The following is a 7,094-nucleotide window of genomic DNA, read 5'->3' on the forward strand; positions in this document are numbered from 1 at the left end:
TTAGGAAGGGTATGGAGTCCAGGTGTGCGGATGTTATAATGCCGTTGTATCGCTCCATGGTGCGACCGCACCTGGAGTATTGTGTTCAGTACTGGTCTCCGTATCTCAAAAAAGATATAGTAGAATTGGAAAAGGTACAGCGAAGGGCGACGAAAATGATAGTGGGGATGGGACGACTTTCCTATGAAGAGAGGCTGAGAAGGCTAGGGCTTTTCAGCTTGGAGAAGAGACGGCTGAGGGGAGATATGATAGAAGTGTATAAAATAATGAGTGGAATGGATCGGGTGGATGTGAAGCGACTGTTCACGCTATCCAAAAATACTAGGACTAGAGGGCATGAGTTGAAGCTACAGTGTGGTAAATTTAAAACGAATCGGAGAAAAGTTTTCTTCACCCAACGTGTAATTAGACTCTGGAATTCGTTGCCGGAGAACGTGGTACGGGCGGTTAGCTTGACGGAGTTTAAAAAGGGGTTAGATAGATTCCTAAAGGACAAGTCCATAGACCGCTATTAAATGGACTTGGAAAAATTCCGCATTTTTAGGTATAACTTGTCTGGAATGTTTTTACGTTTGGGGAGCGTGCCAGGTGCCCTTGACCTGGATTGGCCACTGTCGGTGACAGGATGCTGGGCTAGATGGACCTTTGGTCTTTCCCAGTATGGCACTACTTATGTACTTACAGTATGTACTTATGACGTTTCTTTCGAAAATGCCCCTCTATGTTACCAGCAGCAAGGCCCATAGGAATAACATGGGCCCTGCTGCAGATAACTTGAACTAAACTTTAGTAAAAGACCCCCTGGACCATGTACTAACTCAGCATCCTCGAGAGACATGTTATGGACCCGCAGAATAATGGTGCGCATACAAGCAGTGTTTCATTGTACACTGAACTAGAGTTAAGACCAAGTGTCTTTTAAGGAGATTAAAGAATGAAAAATACCAATCAAATGGTTTAAGATTTCTGAGATGCCCGAAGGTAAATATATTTCTATTATAATAGCACCTACAAAGGAGACTGAGGAGTTAAGTCACAAGACACCCTGTTTACCAGCAAAGATCTTTTAAACGTTAATGATTAAATATGCAAAAAAATCCCATGAGGACTGAAGCTCTTTGTGAGCCCTGGCACAGATAATAAATCATAATTAAAACAGACACGTGGTAGATTAAAAGGGCACAATTTGGAGTGACATGCTAGGGTGAACAGCCAAATGAGTTTCAAAGAGGTGGGGGGGGGGGGGGGGGGGCTGGTGCCTGGTGGGTGTGCAATGAGGGATTTTCACACCGTGCTCAGTGATTTTTGTGAAGGTGAATTCAAAGTTGTTGGGCTTTTTTTACTGTTTTATTTATAAGTGTAACAAAATTAACCAAGTACATTTTTTACACTTGTATCGAAAAGCCATGCACTACCTCTCTACCCTCATCTCCCCTTACGTTCCCGCCCGTAACCTCCGTTCACAGGATAAATCCCTCCTCTCAGTACCCTTCTCCACCACCGCCAACTCCAGGCTCCGCTCATTCTGCCTCGCCTCACCCTATGCTTGGAACAACCTTCCTGAACCCTTACGCCAAGCCCCCTCCCTGCCCATCTTCAAGTCTTTGCTTAAAGCCCACCTCTTCAATGCTGCGTTCGGCACCTAACTCTTACCGTTCAGTAAATCCAGACTGCCCCAATTTGACTGCCCCGATCGGACCGACTGTTCACTTGTCCTTTAGATTGTAAGCTCTTTGAGCAGGGACTGTCTCTCTTTGTTAAATTGTACAGCGCTGCGTAACCCTAGTAGCGCTCTAGAAATGTTAAGTAGTAGTAGTAGTAGTAAAACAGGAAATATGATTTATGTCACATTTACATAAAAAGAAGAGCTAAGAACATAAATTCACAATTCAAATCACCCAGCTATAGTCCACTAGAAAAGGGGACAAAACCAAATATAAGTAAACATCAAGGAGCCCTTTTCGAAGGTGACTAAAAGGTGACCAGTGGTAGTTATACTACTACTTATCATTTCTATAGCGCTACTAGACAAACGCAGCACTGTACACTTGAACATGAAGAGACAGTCCCTGCTCGACAGAGCTTACAATCTAAGTAGGACAGACAAACAGGACAAATAAGGGATAAGGACAAAGGGTAGCAAGATTCCGGAATCCCAAAGAGTAGCAAGATTCCAGAACCCAAAGAATAGCAAGATTCCGGAATTCCAAAGACTACTACTACTACTTATCATTTCTAAAGCGCTACTAGACGTACGCAGCGCTGTACACTTGAACATGAACAGACAGTCCCTGCTCGACAGAGCTTACAATCTAATTAGGACAGACAAACAGGACAAACAAGAGATAAGGGAATATTACGGTGAGGATGATAAAATAAGGGTTCTTTAACCAAGCCCTCTTAGCCACCTGCTCCTTAAATTTATAGCTTTGGAAACCAACAATGTTGCATGGAATGTTCTGTCACGGCAATAATGGACAGGACCTAGGTTCACATACACATACACACAAATAAACACATTCACATGGGAGGAAAACTGCAGTTAGATGTTTTAAACTCTGAACAACGTCCATGCTGTGGTTAATGCTACTGTGTAAACTATGGACTGAATTATGCAGTTTTTTTAATTGGTTGCTATGTGTACTGTCAACTAAAATCTATTGATGGACATAAACAAAACCCAGCACAATGTCACCAAAAATATAAGCAAGGGCAATCTGTGTAACAAGAAACCTCGTTTCATGTTGGGCGCACTGCCCGACAACACACTAAATTTGACGTCGGTCTCAAAACGTGACACAGAAAACACTTGGGTTTTTTAGCATGTTACTCATCAACAAATCTTTAATATCAAAAATCTTCCAAAAACTGTTAAGTACTAAGGGCTAGGTTTACTAAGCGGTGCTATGGGTGCGTTAGCATTTTTAACGCGTGTAAATGGTTTATCGTTTATCATTTATTCATTTTACTATACCGTCTCAAATTGTAGTTACAAAACAAAAACGGTTTACATATTAAGCACATTAAACACTAACGCGCCCATAGAAATGTATAGGAATGTTTGCATTTAATGTGCCTTAAGTTTACAGGCGCGTTAAAAACGTACCTTAGTAAACATACCCCTAAATTACTTATCTTGAAGCAACTTGATGTTTGGCTTTATTGTCTTGGACCCATGCCAATATGATATGTTTCGCAATGCTGTGTCAGGGCTTGGTCCTAACAAGAATAAAAGAGACAATAAATAAAAGCTCTTCACCCAAAAGCATAAAAAATGTTTGTCAATAAGCCACTTGCCTATAGTGACACTGTCAACATCTCTCAGTGTCCAAATGTTTCTCAAGATGGCACCCTAACTGCTAGCAACACCCTTATGATGACATAGATTACAAACCAACCAATCAGGAAACACATAGAGTTTAAATCAAGGAAAACCAATCAATTTCAAGATTAAGGCCCGCAGGCGCTACAGTATTCAACTCGTAAATCCAGCGCTATTCCTTATAATTAAGTAAAGACGCACCATCGCTACCTTCTACCCCCAAGTGAATCGTTTCTAACACTCACCAGCGTATCTCATCTGTAGTATAATTTTTCTCCAGCCACTGCAAAACTAGTGGGGCTTGTAGATTTCCACAAATTATTCTGAATTTATGCTCAGCAAATCTCTGTTTAATAGATCCAGAGGTCCTTCCAATAGAAATAAGATCACAAGGTCATTGCATAGCATAAATCTCTGGAACGGAATTACAATAAATATTATCCTGGGAACACGGTTTTAAAATGTCACAGCGTTTCCCCACATGGGGCCAATATTTGCAAAAGCACACCACTGGCATTCCCCACAGATGCCATGGCCCTTAATAATTCCCTCAGTAGTGTAATCTAATCTTTTATATGATAGTATTTCCCCAATACTGCGCCCCCGCTGGTAGGCAATAATAGGAGGTTCTTGAAAGTACTGGTGAACCTGCAGCACATTCCAAAATTTGTATAGCAAAGATACAACCAATGTTAAATGGGACGTATATGAAAACACTGCCACTAATCTTTCTTGGATACATGCAGCAGTATATTGTAGTACAGCCTCATGAAGGGCATAGTAACATAACATAGTAGATGACGGCAGAAAAAGACCTGCATGGTCCATCCAGTCTGCCCAACAAGATAAACTCATATGTGCTACTTTTTGTGTATACCTGACCTTGATTTGTATCTGTCATTTTCAGGGCACAGACCGTATAAGTCTGCCCAGCACTATCTTGCCCGATAGGAAGACTGAAGTAGTATAACCCCGGGCTCTAAATCTAACCCACCGAGTCTTGGCATGAACCTCAAAGTTCATTGCTTCAGGTACAAAATTAGATTGTTAGCCCTCCAGGGACAGAGAAATGCCTAGTGTACCTGAACGTAACTCACCTTGAGCTATTACTGAAAAAAGGAATAAGCAAAATCCAAATTGATAAATAGAAGTCCTCATCAGTTGAGCATATCCTACGTACCCTGAGAAACTGACTAATGGGAAGATTTACACGTAACTTGTATGGATGGAAACTACCAAAATGTAGTAAAGTATTCCTAGCTATTTCTTTCCTGTAAAGTGTAATATAGATATGAGTATTTTTACAACTGTATGTGCAAAAGTTGAATTGTTATAGTGGTACTATCAAACTGAAATGTGAACTGAAAAGCAGACTTTACATAAGTACATACTGTAAGTAATGCCATACTGGGAAAAGACCAAAGGTCCATCGAGCCCAGCATCCTGTCCCCGACAGCGGCCAATCCAGGCCAATCCTGGCAAGCTTCCCAAACGTACAAACATTTTATACAAGTTATTCCCGAAATTGTGGATTTTTTTTTTTAAATCCAAGCTTGAAACTGTTGGAGTAATTCATAACCCCCCCCCCCCCCAAAAAAAAAAAAAAGATGTCAGCCAAATATTGCTTCCAAATGCTTATATACTGAAACCAATTGGAGGGATAAATGAATTGCTCTTTAAAGAGCATTTGGTGATATTGCACTGGGTTTTATTTCCATCATTGACTATTGCCCCTGCAAAATGTTTGTTCAAATTTTGGGACATTTTCAAGTTTGAACTAAGATCTATTGCCATAGGCAAGGCCAAATTAAGACAAACGTTGGGTCCAAATGTTTAGGGGCCCCTGTGAGATGCAGATTGACAACTGTCTGGCTTTTTTCAAGATTTAGCCAATTTTTGTGCTAATGTCCACACTCTACAAAATGGCTAATGTGTCTGGACATTTTTCAGAGTTTACAACATCTGCCTGCATTTCTCCAATCCTCCCCACTGTGTCTGAGTGAGCCTGCCCTGTCTGCTTCCACTGTAACTAGCACCAGCAACTGTGGGTAGGATCCAGTCAATATGAAGATCATGGGTGTCAAGGCCAGCATTAGTGGGGTGGAAACAGGGGCACTGCCCTGAGCCCTCATGCTACAGGAGAGCCTCAAAATTGCCCAAAACTGAAGGAGATAAAGTCTGTTGGAAGGCTCTGGAGCCCCCTCCCAAATTTCTGCTCTGGACCCAGTATATTTAGTACCAGTCCTGATGGGGGTGGAGCATCAGAAGGCAGCTCTACTCACACGGAATATGGGTAAGATTCAGTCAATGGGAAAGCCATAGAGATGGCGCACTGGAAGGCAGCTCTGGTCACAGGAAGGGAGGAGGTGAGCTGGGGTGAGTTGACGTACTATACAAGTCAAGATGTTTGATGAACAGGAAATGGCGTGACCACAAAGTTAAAGCTGGTCCACTCAAGGAGGTTTTCATTGTCCCCAATATAGGTGGTACTCCCAAAACAATGTAATTAATAGACGACAGCTCTGCCTATTGACTGCAGCCCAGATAATGGGCCAAGCATGCTCCCGTCACCTCCTGCTCATCAAACCTCCTTGGGAGGATAGGGGCAGGGACACAGGGCAAATGACAAGGCAGATAGCAACACAGAGGGAAGATGGATGGTGTGCAGAGAGAGAGAGAGAGAGAAGAAATGCCAAATGGGCAAACAGAGCATGGCAAAAGAGTTAAAAGAAGACAAAGGAAAGCAGAAATCAAAGACTGGAACCAACATGATTAGAAAAATAAAATAACAGTGACTAGACAACAAAGGTAGAAGGAATTTTATTTTCTATTTATTGATAAGAATTTATTGTTTGTAGAATGTGCATTTGCCAGAACTGGTTTTAGACGTGGCTGGGGCCCATGAGCAAAACCTCCAGCATAGCAGTGGTAAATCTCCAGCTTTGGGATGGGCCACCCTTGGCATCCATCTCTTTAGTCTAGGTCTTCTGTTGCTATTCAGTGGTACCTCTCTCCTTACCTTTGCTTACTGTTTAGCCAATATGAAATATGATTCTTCAATACGGAAGAAGAAATGTGGCTGCAAAACAAAGCAGAAGGTGTTACTAATTTCTCCTCCTTCCTTTATTTCCTTTTTTTCTGATGTCTTTATTTTGCATCTGGGGAAATTCTTCAGCTGACTAGGAAGGGTTATGTGATGAGTGTTCTGTTCTTTAGCACACTCTAGTGGTGGTCTTAGTGTACCACATGCTGCAAGCCCAACAGAAAAAGAATTGACAGGTAAGAATTTAGAGTTTCCTTAATTTTACCGACTATTAATGTAGTAACTGAAATTTTAGGAGGAAACACACTTGAAAATATAAAGTTTCGCAAAGACGTGCTCAAAACACATGTAACAGAAGATGTTCTGTCTCAATCCAAATGCTAGCAGTTGGGTATACTGACTTGAACATCTGTGTATTGATTTCTGATGTTTTTTTTCCCTTATCCAGTTCCAGAGATGCTGAGCTACTCAGTTCCAGGCTGGAGAGACTAACACAGTGTGGAATTTGTAGTGTCTGATTCTATTGAAATCAGTGCTGTAAGTCCCATAATGCACGGATAGGGTAGTCAGAAATCCAGGACTGTCTGAAAATCTCCTGCTTGGACCTGAGTAACTTGGCATCTCTACAATTCTTTGTTTCCTGTCAGGTGAATATTTTTTATAGAATGTGATAAAAAAAAGTTTATATAGTTATTCATGATTTTATTTGTATAACGTGAGCCACCAAGA

The sequence above is a fragment of the Microcaecilia unicolor genome, chromosome 8 (genome assembly GCF_901765095.1).
Source record: "Microcaecilia unicolor chromosome 8, aMicUni1.1, whole genome shotgun sequence".
Taxonomy (NCBI): Eukaryota; Metazoa; Chordata; class Amphibia; order Gymnophiona; family Siphonopidae; genus Microcaecilia; species Microcaecilia unicolor.